Source organism: Schistocerca gregaria, chromosome 1 (genome assembly GCF_023897955.1).
Source record: "Schistocerca gregaria isolate iqSchGreg1 chromosome 1, iqSchGreg1.2, whole genome shotgun sequence".
NCBI lineage: Eukaryota > Metazoa > Arthropoda > Insecta > Orthoptera > Acrididae > Schistocerca > Schistocerca gregaria.
Window position 1 is genome coordinate 1,209,553,445 of NC_064920.1, and position 15,285 is coordinate 1,209,568,729.

General features: G+C 53.2%; 12 non-coding genes across 12 annotated transcripts; all 12 read right to left on the reverse strand.

Moving 5' to 3' along the window:
• Window positions 1-253: 253 nt before the first annotated feature.
• On the reverse strand, window positions 254-372 carry LOC126287128 (5S ribosomal RNA). Its single transcript, XR_007551754.1, has one exon. It is a non-coding gene; the product is annotated as a 5S ribosomal RNA (ribosomal RNA).
• A 1,178-nt stretch (window positions 373-1,550) lies between these two features.
• On the reverse strand, window positions 1,551-1,669 carry LOC126287139 (5S ribosomal RNA). Its single transcript, XR_007551755.1, has one exon. It is a non-coding gene; the product is annotated as a 5S ribosomal RNA (ribosomal RNA).
• Window positions 1,670-2,936: 1,267 nt separating this feature from the next.
• On the reverse strand, window positions 2,937-3,055 carry LOC126287150 (5S ribosomal RNA). The gene has a single exon (XR_007551756.1). It is a non-coding gene; the product is annotated as a 5S ribosomal RNA (ribosomal RNA).
• A 1,198-nt stretch (window positions 3,056-4,253) lies between these two features.
• On the reverse strand, window positions 4,254-4,372 carry LOC126287162 (5S ribosomal RNA). Its single transcript, XR_007551757.1, has one exon. It is a non-coding gene; the product is annotated as a 5S ribosomal RNA (ribosomal RNA).
• Window positions 4,373-5,579: 1,207 nt separating this feature from the next.
• LOC126287184 (5S ribosomal RNA) lies at window positions 5,580-5,698 on the reverse strand. The gene has a single exon (XR_007551759.1). It is a non-coding gene; the product is annotated as a 5S ribosomal RNA (ribosomal RNA).
• A 1,178-nt stretch (window positions 5,699-6,876) lies between these two features.
• LOC126287195 (5S ribosomal RNA) lies at window positions 6,877-6,995 on the reverse strand. The gene has a single exon (XR_007551760.1). It is a non-coding gene; the product is annotated as a 5S ribosomal RNA (ribosomal RNA).
• Window positions 6,996-8,193: 1,198 nt separating this feature from the next.
• Window positions 8,194-8,312, reverse strand: LOC126287206 (5S ribosomal RNA). The gene has a single exon (XR_007551761.1). It is a non-coding gene; the product is annotated as a 5S ribosomal RNA (ribosomal RNA).
• A 1,178-nt stretch (window positions 8,313-9,490) lies between these two features.
• LOC126287217 (5S ribosomal RNA) lies at window positions 9,491-9,609 on the reverse strand. Its single transcript, XR_007551762.1, has one exon. It is a non-coding gene; the product is annotated as a 5S ribosomal RNA (ribosomal RNA).
• A 1,207-nt stretch (window positions 9,610-10,816) lies between these two features.
• On the reverse strand, window positions 10,817-10,935 carry LOC126287228 (5S ribosomal RNA). Its single transcript, XR_007551763.1, has one exon. It is a non-coding gene; the product is annotated as a 5S ribosomal RNA (ribosomal RNA).
• A 1,178-nt stretch (window positions 10,936-12,113) lies between these two features.
• LOC126287239 (5S ribosomal RNA) lies at window positions 12,114-12,232 on the reverse strand. The gene has a single exon (XR_007551764.1). It is a non-coding gene; the product is annotated as a 5S ribosomal RNA (ribosomal RNA).
• A 1,198-nt stretch (window positions 12,233-13,430) lies between these two features.
• On the reverse strand, window positions 13,431-13,549 carry LOC126287250 (5S ribosomal RNA). The gene has a single exon (XR_007551765.1). It is a non-coding gene; the product is annotated as a 5S ribosomal RNA (ribosomal RNA).
• A 1,183-nt stretch (window positions 13,550-14,732) lies between these two features.
• LOC126287261 (5S ribosomal RNA) lies at window positions 14,733-14,851 on the reverse strand. The gene has a single exon (XR_007551766.1). It is a non-coding gene; the product is annotated as a 5S ribosomal RNA (ribosomal RNA).
• Window positions 14,852-15,285: the final 434 nt, after the last annotated feature.

The window sequence follows — 15,285 nt, forward strand, 5'->3', positions numbered from 1 at the left end:
TCCTACAAAACAGTAGGCTCTGACGCACTTGAAGAGCACATCTGTCGATTCGCAGTGTTTCGTTACTTTCAAGGTGTTCTAGCACTCTTCCTTCGCGCATTCTTGCTCAAACTTAATTTATTACTGTAGTTTCATATGTTACGTTTAATACAGTCGTTTAAAATGCTTGAGGAAGCATCTTTGTCACACCTGAGAGTTAGTATGAAAAGAGGGCTGACCGGTGTAGCGACGTAAAAAGGAAAAAATGAGAGGGAGCCAACAGCACCCGGTGTTCCCAGGCGGTCACCCATCCAAGTACTAACCGGGCCCGATGTTGCTTAACTTCGGTGATCGGACGAGAACCGGTGTATTCAACATGGTATGGCCGTTGGCGTCCTTATACTGTAGCCGCACAGCAGAAGAAGGCTTCGCCTCTCCTCCCAACACACGCAATCGCCGTTTTTCGGTGGCACATTTGACGCAAAGCACGTCCTTCCACCTCGAGAGCGACGCGCAGTGCGGCGCGCCGCCACGTGGGTCGGACGCACAACACAGCTGCTCGTTGCACCGCCTGTCATTCGTTTGGTGCGTGCGGCCTCCGACACTCGCGGCAGACGCACCTTGTTCTTGTTATCCGGCGCAGGGCTTGCGCGCGGCCGGGCGGCGGGGGGACTGCGCGGGGTGTGGCAGTGTCCTGCTGGACCGACGGAAGCTTTCTCACCTGCCCGACACACGCCGCGATTCCAGATATTTGCGTAATTAGCGCGGTGCATTCTCGCCTGTCCCCTCCCCCTTCCGTCCCGACTTGTCCCGACTTTGCTCGACTGCCGCTCGCTGCCGCTCGGGTCGTGGTCCATATGACAGCACAAGCACGAGAAACATCTGCGAGACTGGCGCCGGCGTGTCCGAGGCGCCGTGTGCGGCCGTTCGGTGCTACTAGAGCAGCGGCCGTGCCGTGGAAAGGTGCGAAAACACGGACACAAGACAGGCGATTCGACAAAGCATCCATCTCTTCCATCGGCGAAAGATAAATTTTTGTTCACAAATTTGCAGTTGAACACTGCTACAAAACTATAAGAACTGGCGTATTTCAGAACGTTCCTGTCGCTTCATACTCTTGGTATTTCTAGAGACACTTTGGAAAAGAGGGCTGGCAGGGGTAGCGAAAAGAAGCAAAAAATGAAGACAGCCAGAGTTCCCAGGCGGTCATGGACCCGAATACTAACGTTGTTGCTTATCGTCGGTGATCGGGCGAGAACAGTTGATTTTTTAGTTTTTTGTTTATTTATTTATTTAGTTAGTTTTTGGAATTAAACGCTCCTACAAAACAGTAGGCTCTGACGCACTTGAAGAGCACATCTGTCGATTCGCAGTGTTTCGTTACTTTCAAGGTGTTCTAGCACTCTTCCTTCGCGCATTCTTGCTCAAACTTAATTTATTACTGTAGTTTCATATGTTACGTTTAATACAGTCGTTTAAAATGCTTGAGGAAGCATCTTTGTCACACCTGAGAGTTAGTATGAAAAGAGGGCTGACCGGTGTAGCGACGTAAAAAGGAAAAAATGAGAGGGAGCCAACAGCACCCGGTGTTCCCAGGCGGTCACCCATCCAAGTACTAACCGGGCCCGATGTTGCTTAACTTCGGTGATCGGACGAGAACCGGTGTATTCAACATGGTATGGCCGTTGGCGTCCTTATACTGTAGCCGCACAGCAGAAGAAGGCTTCGCCTCTCCTCCCAACACACGCAATCGCCGTTTTTCGGTGGCACATTTGACGCAAAGCACGTCCTTCCACCTCGAGAGCGACGCGCAGTGCGGCGCGCCGCCACGTGGGTCGGACGCACAACACAGCTGCTCGTTGCACCGCCTGTCATTCGTTTGGTGCGTGCGGCCTCCGACACTCGCGGCAGACGCACCTTGTTCTTGTTATCCGGCGCAGGGCTTGCGCGCGGCCGGGCGGCGGGGGGACTGCGCGGGGTGTGGCAGTGTCCTGCTGGACCGACGGAAGCTTTCTCACCTGCCCGACACACGCCGCGATTCCAGATATTTGCGTAATTAGCGCGGTGCATTCTCGCCTGTCCCCTCCCCCTTCCGTCCCGACTTGTCCCGACTTGTCCCGACTTGTCCCGACTTGTCCCGACTTGTCCCGACTTGTCCCGACTTGTCCCGACTTTGCTCGACTGCCGCTCGCTGCCGCTCGGGTCGTGGTCCATATGACAGCACAAGCACGAGAAACATCTGCGAGACTGGCGCCGGCCTGACCGGCGTGTCCGAGGCGCCGTGTGCGGCCGTTCGGTGCTACTAGAGCAGCGGCCGTGCCGTGCCGTGCCGTGCCGTGCCGTGGAAAGGTGCGAAAACACGGACACAAGACAGGCGATTCGACAAAGCATCCATCTCTTCCATCGGCGAAAGATAAATTTTTGTTCACAAATTTGCAGTTGAACACTGCTACAAAACTATAAGAACTGGCGTATTTCAGAACGTTCCTGTCGCTTCATACTCTTGGTATTTCTAGAGACACTTTGGAAAAGAGGGCTGGCAGGGGTAGCGAAAAGAAGCAAAAAATGAAGACAGCCAGAGTTCCCAGGCGGTCATGGACCCGAATACTAACGTTGTTGCTTATCGTCGGTGATCGGGCGAGAACAGTTGATTTTTTAGTTTTTTGTTTATTTATTTATTTAGTTAGTTTTTGGAATTAAACGCTCCTACAAAACAGTAGGCTCTGACGCACTTGAAGAGCACATCTGTCGATTCGCAGTGTTTCGTTACTTTCAAGGTGTTCTAGCACTCTTCCTTCGCGCATTCTTGCTCAAACTTAATTTATTACTGTAGTTTCATATGTTACGTTTAATACAGTCGTTTAAAATGCTTGAGGAAGCATCTTTGTCACACCTGAGAGTTAGTATGAAAAGAGGGCTGACCGGTGTAGCGACGTAAAAAGGAAAAAATGAGAGGGAGCCAACAGCACCCGGTGTTCCCAGGCGGTCACCCATCCAAGTACTAACCGGGCCCGATGTTGCTTAACTTCGGTGATCGGACGAGAACCGGTGTATTCAACATGGTATGGCCGTTGGCGTCCTTATACTGTAGCCGCACAGCAGAAGAAGGCTTCGCCTCTCCTCCCAACACACGCAATCGCCGTTTTTCGGTGGCACATTTGACGCAAAGCACGTCCTTCCACCTCGAGAGCGACGCGCAGTGCGGCGCGCCGCCACGTGGGTCGGACGCACAACACAGCTGCTCGTTGCACCGCCTGTCATTCGTTTGGTGCGTGCGGCCTCCGACACTCGCGGCAGACGCACCTTGTTCTTGTTATCCGGCGCAGGGCTTGCGCGCGGCCGGGCGGCGGGGGGACTGCGCGGGGTGTGGCAGTGTCCTGCTGGACCGACGGAAGCTTTCTCACCTGCCCGACACACGCCGCGATTCCAGATATTTGCGTAATTAGCGCGGTGCATTCTCGCCTGTCCCCTCCCCCTTCCGTCCCGACTTGTCCCGACTTTGCTCGACTGCCGCTCGCTGCCGCTCGGGTCGTGGTCCATATGACAGCACAAGCACGAGAAACATCTGCGAGACTGGCGCCGGCGTGTCCGAGGCGCCGTGTGCGGCCGTTCGGTGCTACTAGAGCAGCGGCCGTGCCGTGCCGTGCCGTGCCGTGCCGTGGAAAGGTGCGAAAACACGGACACAAGACAGGCGATTCGACAAAGCATCCATCTCTTCCATCGGCGAAAGATAAATTTTTGTTCACAAATTTGCAGTTGAACACTGCTACAAAACTATAAGAACTGGCGTATTTCAGAACGTTCCTGTCGCTTCATACTCTTGGTATTTCTAGAGACACTTTGGAAAAGAGGGCTGGCAGGGGTAGCGAAAAGAAGCAAAAAATGAAGACAGCCAGAGTTCCCAGGCGGTCATGGACCCGAATACTAACGTTGTTGCTTATCGTCGGTGATCGGGCGAGAACAGTTGATTTTTTAGTTTTTTGTTTATTTATTTATTTAGTTAGTTTTTGGAATTAAACGCTCCTACAAAACAGTAGGCTCTGACGCACTTGAAGAGCACATCTGTCGATTCGCAGTGTTTCGTTACTTTCAAGGTGTTCTAGCACTCTTCCTTCGCGCATTCTTGCTCAAACTTAATTTATTACTGTAGTTTCATATGTTACGTTTAATACAGTCGTTTAAAATGCTTGAGGAAGCATCTTTGTCACACCTGAGAGTTAGTATGAAAAGAGGGCTGACCGGTGTAGCGACGTAAAAAGGAAAAAATGAGAGGGAGCCAACAGCACCCGGTGTTCCCAGGCGGTCACCCATCCAAGTACTAACCGGGCCCGATGTTGCTTAACTTCGGTGATCGGACGAGAACCGGTGTATTCAACATGGTATGGCCGTTGGCGTCCTTATACTGTAGCCGCACAGCAGAAGAAGGCTTCGCCTCTCCTCCCAACACACGCAATCGCCGTTTTTCGGTGGCACATTTGACGCAAAGCACGTCCTTCCACCTCGAGAGCGACGCGCAGTGCGGCGCGCCGCCACGTGGGTCGGACGCACAACACAGCTGCTCGTTGCACCGCCTGTCATTCGTTTGGTGCGTGCGGCCTCCGACACTCGCGGCAGACGCACCTTGTTCTTGTTATCCGGCGCAGGGCTTGCGCGCGGCCGGGCGGCGGGGGGACTGCGCGGGGTGTGGCAGTGTCCTGCTGGACCGACGGAAGCTTTCTCACCTGCCCGACACACGCCGCGATTCCAGATATTTGCGTAATTAGCGCGGTGCATTCTCGCCTGTCCCCTCCCCCTTCCGTCCCGACTTGTCCCGACTTTGCTCGACTGCCGCTCGCTGCCGCTCGGGTCGTGGTCCATATGACAGCACAAGCACGAGAAACATCTGCGAGACTGGCGCCGGCCTGACCGGCGTGTCCGAGGCGCCGTGTGCGGCCGTTCGGTGCTACTAGAGCAGCGGCCGTGCCGTGCCGTGCCGTGCCGTGCCGTGGAAAGGTGCGAAAACACGGACACAAGACAGGCGATTCGACAAAGCATCCATCTCTTCCATCGGCGAAAGATAAATTTTTGTTCACAAATTTGCAGTTGAACACTGCTACAAAACTATAAGAACTGGCGTATTTCAGAACGTTCCTGTCGCTTCATACTCTTGGTATTTCTAGAGACACTTTGGAAAAGAGGGCTGGCAGGGGTAGCGAAAAGAAGCAAAAAATGAAGACAGCCAGAGTTCCCAGGCGGTCATGGACCCGAATACTAACGTTGTTGCTTATCGTCGGTGATCGGGCGAGAACAGTTGATTTTTTAGTTTTTTGTTTATTTATTTATTTAGTTAGTTTTTGGAATTAAACGCTCCTACAAAACAGTAGGCTCTGACGCACTTGAAGAGCACATCTGTCGATTCGCAGTGTTTCGTTACTTTCAAGGTGTTCTAGCACTCTTCCTTCGCGCATTCTTGCTCAAACTTAATTTATTACTGTAGTTTCATATGTTACGTTTAATACAGTCGTTTAAAATGCTTGAGGAAGCATCTTTGTCACACCTGAGAGTTAGTATGAAAAGAGGGCTGACCGGTGTAGCGACGTAAAAAGGAAAAAATGAGAGGGAGCCAACAGCACCCGGTGTTCCCAGGCGGTCACCCATCCAAGTACTAACCGGGCCCGATGTTGCTTAACTTCGGTGATCGGACGAGAACCGGTGTATTCAACATGGTATGGCCGTTGGCGTCCTTATACTGTAGCCGCACAGCAGAAGAAGGCTTCGCCTCTCCTCCCAACACACGCAATCGCCGTTTTTCGGTGGCACATTTGACGCAAAGCACGTCCTTCCACCTCGAGAGCGACGCGCAGTGCGGCGCGCCGCCACGTGGGTCGGACGCACAACACAGCTGCTCGTTGCACCGCCTGTCATTCGTTTGGTGCGTGCGGCCTCCGACACTCGCGGCAGACGCACCTTGTTCTTGTTATCCGGCGCAGGGCTTGCGCGCGGCCGGGCGGCGGGGGGACTGCGCGGGGTGTGGCAGTGTCCTGCTGGACCGACGGAAGCTTTCTCACCTGCCCGACACACGCCGCGATTCCAGATATTTGCGTAATTAGCGCGGTGCATTCTCGCCTGTCCCCTCCCCCTTCCGTCCCGACTTGTCCCGACTTTGCTCGACTGCCGCTCGCTGCCGCTCGGGTCGTGGTCCATATGACAGCACAAGCACGAGAAACATCTGCGAGACTGGCGCCGGCGTGTCCGAGGCGCCGTGTGCGGCCGTTCGGTGCTACTAGAGCAGCGGCCGTGCCGTGGAAAGGTGCGAAAACACGGACACAAGACAGGCGATTCGACAAAGCATCCATCTCTTCCATCGGCGAAAGATAAATTTTTGTTCACAAATTTGCAGTTGAACACTGCTACAAAACTATAAGAACTGGCGTATTTCAGAACGTTCCTGTCGCTTCATACTCTTGGTATTTCTAGAGACACTTTGGAAAAGAGGGCTGGCAGGGGTAGCGAAAAGAAGCAAAAAATGAAGACAGCCAGAGTTCCCAGGCGGTCATGGACCCGAATACTAACGTTGTTGCTTATCGTCGGTGATCGGGCGAGAACAGTTGATTTTTTAGTTTTTTGTTTATTTATTTATTTAGTTAGTTTTTGGAATTAAACGCTCCTACAAAACAGTAGGCTCTGACGCACTTGAAGAGCACATCTGTCGATTCGCAGTGTTTCGTTACTTTCAAGGTGTTCTAGCACTCTTCCTTCGCGCATTCTTGCTCAAACTTAATTTATTACTGTAGTTTCATATGTTACGTTTAATACAGTCGTTTAAAATGCTTGAGGAAGCATCTTTGTCACACCTGAGAGTTAGTATGAAAAGAGGGCTGACCGGTGTAGCGACGTAAAAAGGAAAAAATGAGAGGGAGCCAACAGCACCCGGTGTTCCCAGGCGGTCACCCATCCAAGTACTAACCGGGCCCGATGTTGCTTAACTTCGGTGATCGGACGAGAACCGGTGTATTCAACATGGTATGGCCGTTGGCGTCCTTATACTGTAGCCGCACAGCAGAAGAAGGCTTCGCCTCTCCTCCCAACACACGCAATCGCCGTTTTTCGGTGGCACATTTGACGCAAAGCACGTCCTTCCACCTCGAGAGCGACGCGCAGTGCGGCGCGCCGCCACGTGGGTCGGACGCACAACACAGCTGCTCGTTGCACCGCCTGTCATTCGTTTGGTGCGTGCGGCCTCCGACACTCGCGGCAGACGCACCTTGTTCTTGTTATCCGGCGCAGGGCTTGCGCGCGGCCGGGCGGCGGGGGGACTGCGCGGGGTGTGGCAGTGTCCTGCTGGACCGACGGAAGCTTTCTCACCTGCCCGACACACGCCGCGATTCCAGATATTTGCGTAATTAGCGCGGTGCATTCTCGCCTGTCCCCTCCCCCTTCCGTCCCGACTTGTCCCGACTTTGCTCGACTGCCGCTCGCTGCCGCTCGGGTCGTGGTCCATATGACAGCACAAGCACGAGAAACATCTGCGAGACTGGCGCCGGCGTGTCCGAGGCGCCGTGTGCGGCCGTTCGGTGCTACTAGAGCAGCGGCCGTGCCGTGCCGTGCCGTGCCGTGCCGTGGAAAGGTGCGAAAACACGGACACAAGACAGGCGATTCGACAAAGCATCCATCTCTTCCATCGGCGAAAGATAAATTTTTGTTCACAAATTTGCAGTTGAACACTGCTACAAAACTATAAGAACTGGCGTATTTCAGAACGTTCCTGTCGCTTCATACTCTTGGTATTTCTAGAGACACTTTGGAAAAGAGGGCTGGCAGGGGTAGCGAAAAGAAGCAAAAAATGAAGACAGCCAGAGTTCCCAGGCGGTCATGGACCCGAATACTAACGTTGTTGCTTATCGTCGGTGATCGGGCGAGAACAGTTGATTTTTTAGTTTTTTGTTTATTTATTTATTTAGTTAGTTTTTGGAATTAAACGCTCCTACAAAACAGTAGGCTCTGACGCACTTGAAGAGCACATCTGTCGATTCGCAGTGTTTCGTTACTTTCAAGGTGTTCTAGCACTCTTCCTTCGCGCATTCTTGCTCAAACTTAATTTATTACTGTAGTTTCATATGTTACGTTTAATACAGTCGTTTAAAATGCTTGAGGAAGCATCTTTGTCACACCTGAGAGTTAGTATGAAAAGAGGGCTGACCGGTGTAGCGACGTAAAAAGGAAAAAATGAGAGGGAGCCAACAGCACCCGGTGTTCCCAGGCGGTCACCCATCCAAGTACTAACCGGGCCCGATGTTGCTTAACTTCGGTGATCGGACGAGAACCGGTGTATTCAACATGGTATGGCCGTTGGCGTCCTTATACTGTAGCCGCACAGCAGAAGAAGGCTTCGCCTCTCCTCCCAACACACGCAATCGCCGTTTTTCGGTGGCACATTTGACGCAAAGCACGTCCTTCCACCTCGAGAGCGACGCGCAGTGCGGCGCGCCGCCACGTGGGTCGGACGCACAACACAGCTGCTCGTTGCACCGCCTGTCATTCGTTTGGTGCGTGCGGCCTCCGACACTCGCGGCAGACGCACCTTGTTCTTGTTATCCGGCGCAGGGCTTGCGCGCGGCCGGGCGGCGGGGGGACTGCGCGGGGTGTGGCAGTGTCCTGCTGGACCGACGGAAGCTTTCTCACCTGCCCGACACACGCCGCGATTCCAGATATTTGCGTAATTAGCGCGGTGCATTCTCGCCTGTCCCCTCCCCCTTCCGTCCCGACTTGTCCCGACTTTGCTCGACTGCCGCTCGCTGCCGCTCGGGTCGTGGTCCATATGACAGCACAAGCACGAGAAACATCTGCGAGACTGGCGCCGGCGTGTCCGAGGCGCCGTGTGCGGCCGTTCGGTGCTACTAGAGCAGCGGCCGTGCCGTGGAAAGGTGCGAAAACACGGACACAAGACAGGCGATTCGACAAAGCATCCATCTCTTCCATCGGCGAAAGATAAATTTTTGTTCACAAATTTGCAGTTGAACACTGCTACAAAACTATAAGAACTGGCGTATTTCAGAACGTTCCTGTCGCTTCATACTCTTGGTATTTCTAGAGACACTTTGGAAAAGAGGGCTGGCAGGGGTAGCGAAAAGAAGCAAAAAATGAAGACAGCCAGAGTTCCCAGGCGGTCATGGACCCGAATACTAACGTTGTTGCTTATCGTCGGTGATCGGGCGAGAACAGTTGATTTTTTAGTTTTTTGTTTATTTATTTATTTAGTTAGTTTTTGGAATTAAACGCTCCTACAAAACAGTAGGCTCTGACGCACTTGAAGAGCACATCTGTCGATTCGCAGTGTTTCGTTACTTTCAAGGTGTTCTAGCACTCTTCCTTCGCGCATTCTTGCTCAAACTTAATTTATTACTGTAGTTTCATATGTTACGTTTAATACAGTCGTTTAAAATGCTTGAGGAAGCATCTTTGTCACACCTGAGAGTTAGTATGAAAAGAGGGCTGACCGGTGTAGCGACGTAAAAAGGAAAAAATGAGAGGGAGCCAACAGCACCCGGTGTTCCCAGGCGGTCACCCATCCAAGTACTAACCGGGCCCGATGTTGCTTAACTTCGGTGATCGGACGAGAACCGGTGTATTCAACATGGTATGGCCGTTGGCGTCCTTATACTGTAGCCGCACAGCAGAAGAAGGCTTCGCCTCTCCTCCCAACACACGCAATCGCCGTTTTTCGGTGGCACATTTGACGCAAAGCACGTCCTTCCACCTCGAGAGCGACGCGCAGTGCGGCGCGCCGCCACGTGGGTCGGACGCACAACACAGCTGCTCGTTGCACCGCCTGTCATTCGTTTGGTGCGTGCGGCCTCCGACACTCGCGGCAGACGCACCTTGTTCTTGTTATCCGGCGCAGGGCTTGCGCGCGGCCGGGCGGCGGGGGGACTGCGCGGGGTGTGGCAGTGTCCTGCTGGACCGACGGAAGCTTTCTCACCTGCCCGACACACGCCGCGATTCCAGATATTTGCGTAATTAGCGCGGTGCATTCTCGCCTGTCCCCTCCCCCTTCCGTCCCGACTTGTCCCGACTTTGCTCGACTGCCGCTCGCTGCCGCTCGGGTCGTGGTCCATATGACAGCACAAGCACGAGAAACATCTGCGAGACTGGCGCCGGCCTGACCGGCGTGTCCGAGGCGCCGTGTGCGGCCGTTCGGTGCTACTAGAGCAGCGGCCGTGCCGTGCCGTGCCGTGCCGTGCCGTGGAAAGGTGCGAAAACACGGACACAAGACAGGCGATTCGACAAAGCATCCATCTCTTCCATCGGCGAAAGATAAATTTTTGTTCACAAATTTGCAGTTGAACACTGCTACAAAACTATAAGAACTGGCGTATTTCAGAACGTTCCTGTCGCTTCATACTCTTGGTATTTCTAGAGACACTTTGGAAAAGAGGGCTGGCAGGGGTAGCGAAAAGAAGCAAAAAATGAAGACAGCCAGAGTTCCCAGGCGGTCATGGACCCGAATACTAACGTTGTTGCTTATCGTCGGTGATCGGGCGAGAACAGTTGATTTTTTAGTTTTTTGTTTATTTATTTATTTAGTTAGTTTTTGGAATTAAACGCTCCTACAAAACAGTAGGCTCTGACGCACTTGAAGAGCACATCTGTCGATTCGCAGTGTTTCGTTACTTTCAAGGTGTTCTAGCACTCTTCCTTCGCGCATTCTTGCTCAAACTTAATTTATTACTGTAGTTTCATATGTTACGTTTAATACAGTCGTTTAAAATGCTTGAGGAAGCATCTTTGTCACACCTGAGAGTTAGTATGAAAAGAGGGCTGACCGGTGTAGCGACGTAAAAAGGAAAAAATGAGAGGGAGCCAACAGCACCCGGTGTTCCCAGGCGGTCACCCATCCAAGTACTAACCGGGCCCGATGTTGCTTAACTTCGGTGATCGGACGAGAACCGGTGTATTCAACATGGTATGGCCGTTGGCGTCCTTATACTGTAGCCGCACAGCAGAAGAAGGCTTCGCCTCTCCTCCCAACACACGCAATCGCCGTTTTTCGGTGGCACATTTGACGCAAAGCACGTCCTTCCACCTCGAGAGCGACGCGCAGTGCGGCGCGCCGCCACGTGGGTCGGACGCACAACACAGCTGCTCGTTGCACCGCCTGTCATTCGTTTGGTGCGTGCGGCCTCCGACACTCGCGGCAGACGCACCTTGTTCTTGTTATCCGGCGCAGGGCTTGCGCGCGGCCGGGCGGCGGGGGGACTGCGCGGGGTGTGGCAGTGTCCTGCTGGACCGACGGAAGCTTTCTCACCTGCCCGACACACGCCGCGATTCCAGATATTTGCGTAATTAGCGCGGTGCATTCTCGCCTGTCCCCTCCCCCTTCCGTCCCGACTTGTCCCGACTTTGCTCGACTGCCGCTCGCTGCCGCTCGGGTCGTGGTCCATATGACAGCACAAGCACGAGAAACATCTGCGAGACTGGCGCCGGCGTGTCCGAGGCGCCGTGTGCGGCCGTTCGGTGCTACTAGAGCAGCGGCCGTGCCGTGGAAAGGTGCGAAAACACGGACACAAGACAGGCGATTCGACAAAGCATCCATCTCTTCCATCGGCGAAAGATAAATTTTTGTTCACAAATTTGCAGTTGAACACTGCTACAAAACTATAAGAACTGGCGTATTTCAGAACGTTCCTGTCGCTTCATACTCTTGGTATTTCTAGAGACACTTTGGAAAAGAGGGCTGGCAGGGGTAGCGAAAAGAAGCAAAAAATGAAGACAGCCAGAGTTCCCAGGCGGTCATGGACCCGAATACTAACGTTGTTGCTTATCGTCGGTGATCGGGCGAGAACAGTTGATTTTTTAGTTTTTTGTTTATTTATTTATTTAGTTAGTTTTTGGAATTAAACGCTCCTACAAAACAGTAGGCTCTGACGCACTTGAAGAGCACATCTGTCGATTCGCAGTGTTTCGTTACTTTCAAGGTGTTCTAGCACTCTTCCTTCGCGCATTCTTGCTCAAACTTAATTTATTACTGTAGTTTCATATGTTACGTTTAATACAGTCGTTTAAAATGCTTGAGGAAGCATCTTTGTCACACCTGAGAGTTAGTATGAAAAGAGGGCTGACCGGTGTAGCGACGTAAAAAGGAAAAAATGAGAGGGAGCCAACAGCACCCGGTGTTCCCAGGCGGTCACCCATCCAAGTACTAACCGGGCCCGATGTTGCTTAACTTCGGTGATCGGACGAGAACCGGTGTATTCAACATGGTATGGCCGTTGGCGTCCTTATACTGTAGCCGCACAGCAGAAGAAGGCTTCGCCTCTCCTCCCAACACACGCAATCGCCGTTTTTCGGTGGCACATTTGACGCAAAGCACGTCCTTCCACCTCGAGAGCGACGCGCAGTGCGGCGCGCCGCCACGTGGGTCGGACGCACAACACAGCTGCTCGTTGCACCGCCTGTCATTCGTTTGGTGCGTGCGGCCTCCGACACTCGCGGCAGACGCACCTTGTTCTTGTTATCCGGCGCAGGGCTTGCGCGCGGCCGGGCGGCGGGGGGACTGCGCGGGGTGTGGCAGTGTCCTGCTGGACCGACGGAAGCTTTCTCACCTGCCCGACACACGCCGCGATTCCAGATATTTGCGTAATTAGCGCGGTGCATTCTCGCCTGTCCCCTCCCCCTTCCGTCCCGACTTGTCCCGACTTTGCTCGACTGCCGCTCGCTGCCGCTCGGGTCGTGGTCCATATGACAGCACAAGCACGAGAAACATCTGCGAGACTGGCGCCGGCGTGTCCGAGGCGCCGTGTGCGGCCGTTCGGTGCTACTAGAGCAGCGGCCGTGCCGTGCCGTGCCGTGCCGTGCCGTGGAAAGGTGCGAAAACACGGACACAAGACAGGCGATTCGACAAAGCATCCATCTCTTCCATCGGCGAAAGATAAATTTTTGTTCACAAATTTGCAGTTGAACACTGCTACAAAACTATAAGAACTGGCGTATTTCAGAACGTTCCTGTCGCTTCATACTCTTGGTATTTCTAGAGACACTTTGGAAAAGAGGGCTGGCAGGGGTAGCGAAAAGAAGCAAAAAATGAAGACAGCCAGAGTTCCCAGGCGGTCATGGACCCGAATACTAACGTTGTTGCTTATCGTCGGTGATCGGGCGAGAACAGTTGATTTTTTAGTTTTTTGTTTATTTATTTATTTAGTTAGTTTTTGGAATTAAACGCTCCTACAAAACAGTAGGCTCTGACGCACTTGAAGAGCACATCTGTCGATTCGCAGTGTTTCGTTACTTTCAAGGTGTTCTAGCACTCTTCCTTCGCGCATTCTTGCTCAAACTTAATTTATTACTGTAGTTTCATATGTTACGTTTAATACAGTCGTTTAAAATGCTTGAGGAAGCATCTTTGTCACACCTGAGAGTTAGTATGAAAAGAGGGCTGACCGGTGTAGCGACGTAAAAAGGAAAAAATGAGAGGGAGCCAACAGCACCCGGTGTTCCCAGGCGGTCACCCATCCAAGTACTAACCGGGCCCGATGTTGCTTAACTTCGGTGATCGGACGAGAACCGGTGTATTCAACATGGTATGGCCGTTGGCGTCCTTATACTGTAGCCGCACAGCAGAAGAAGGCTTCGCCTCTCCTCCCAACACACGCAATCGCCGTTTTTCGGTGGCACATTTGACGCAAAGCACGTCCTTCCACCTCGAGAGCGACGCGCAGTGCGGCGCGCCGCCACGTGGGTCGGACGCACAACACAGCTGCTCGTTGCACCGCCTGTCATTCGTTTGGTGCGTGCGGCCTCCGACACTCGCGGCAGACCGCACCTTGTTCTTGTTATCCGGCGCAGGGCTTGCGCGCGGCCGGCGGCGGGGGGACTGCGCGGGGTGTGGCAGTGTCCTGCTGGACCGACGGAAGCTTTCTCACCCTGCCCGACACACGCCCGCGATTCCAGATATTTGCGTAATTAGCGCGGTGCATTCTCGCCTGTCCCCTCCCCCTTCCGTCCCGACTTGTCCCGACTTTGCTCGACTGCCGCTCGCTGCCGCTCGGGTCGTGGTCCATATGACAGCACAAGCACGAGAAACATCTGCGAGACTGGCGCCGGCGTGTCCGAGGCGCCGTGTGCGGCCGTTCGGTGCTACTAGAGCAGCGGCCGTGCCGTGGAAAGGTGCGAAAACACGGACACAAGACAGGCGATTCGACAAAGCATCCATCTCTTCCATCGGCGAAAGATAAATTTTTGTTCACAAATTTGCAGTTGAACACTGCTACAAAAACTATAAGAACTGGCGTATTTCAGAACGTTCCTGTCGCTTCATACTCTTGGTATTTCTAGAGACACTTTGGAAAAGAGGGCTGGCAGGGGTAGCGAAAAGAAGCAAAAAAATGAAGACAGCCAGAGTTCCCAGGCGGTCATGGACCCGAATACTAACGTTGTTGCTTATCGTCGGTGATCGGGCGAGAACAGTTGATTTTTTAGTTTTTTGTTTATTTATTTATTTAGTTAGTTTTTGGAATTAAACGCTCCTACAAAACAGTAGGCTCTGACGCACTTGAAGAGCACATCTGTCGATTCGCAGTGTTTCGTTACTTTCAAGGTGTTCTAGCACTCTTCCTTCGCGCATTCTTGCTCAAACTTAATTTATTACTGTAGTTTTCATATGTTACGTTTAATACAGTCGTTTAAAATGCTTGAGGAAGCATCTTTGTCACACCTGAGAGTTAGTATGAAAAGAGGGCTGACCGGTGTAGCGACGTAAAAAGGAAAAAATGAGAGGGAGCCAACAGCACCCGGTGTTCCCAGGCGGTCACCCATCCAAGTACTAACCGGGCCCGATGTTGCTTAACTTCGGTGATCGGACGAGAACCGGTGTATTCAACATGGTATGGCCGTTGGCGTCCTTATACTGTAGCCGCACAGCAGAAGAAGGCTTCGCCTCTCCTCCCAACACACGCAATCGCCGTTTTTCGGTGGCACATTTGACGCAAAGCACGTCCTTCCACCTCGAGAGCGACGCGCAGTGCGGCGCGCCGCCACGTGGGTCGGACGCACATAACAACAGCTGCTCGTTGCACCGCCTGTCATTCGTTTGGTGCGTGCGGCCTCCGACACTCGCGGCAGACGCACCTTGTTCTTGTTATCCGGCGCAGGGCTTGCGCGCGGCCGGGCGGCGGGGGGACTGCGCGGGGTGTGGCAGTGTCCTGCTGGACCGACGGAAGCTTTCTCACCTGCCCGACACACGCCGCGATTCCAGATATTTGCGTAATTAGCGCGGTGCATTCTCGCCTGTCCCCTCCCCCTTCCGTCCCGACTTAACACGCGATCTAGTGT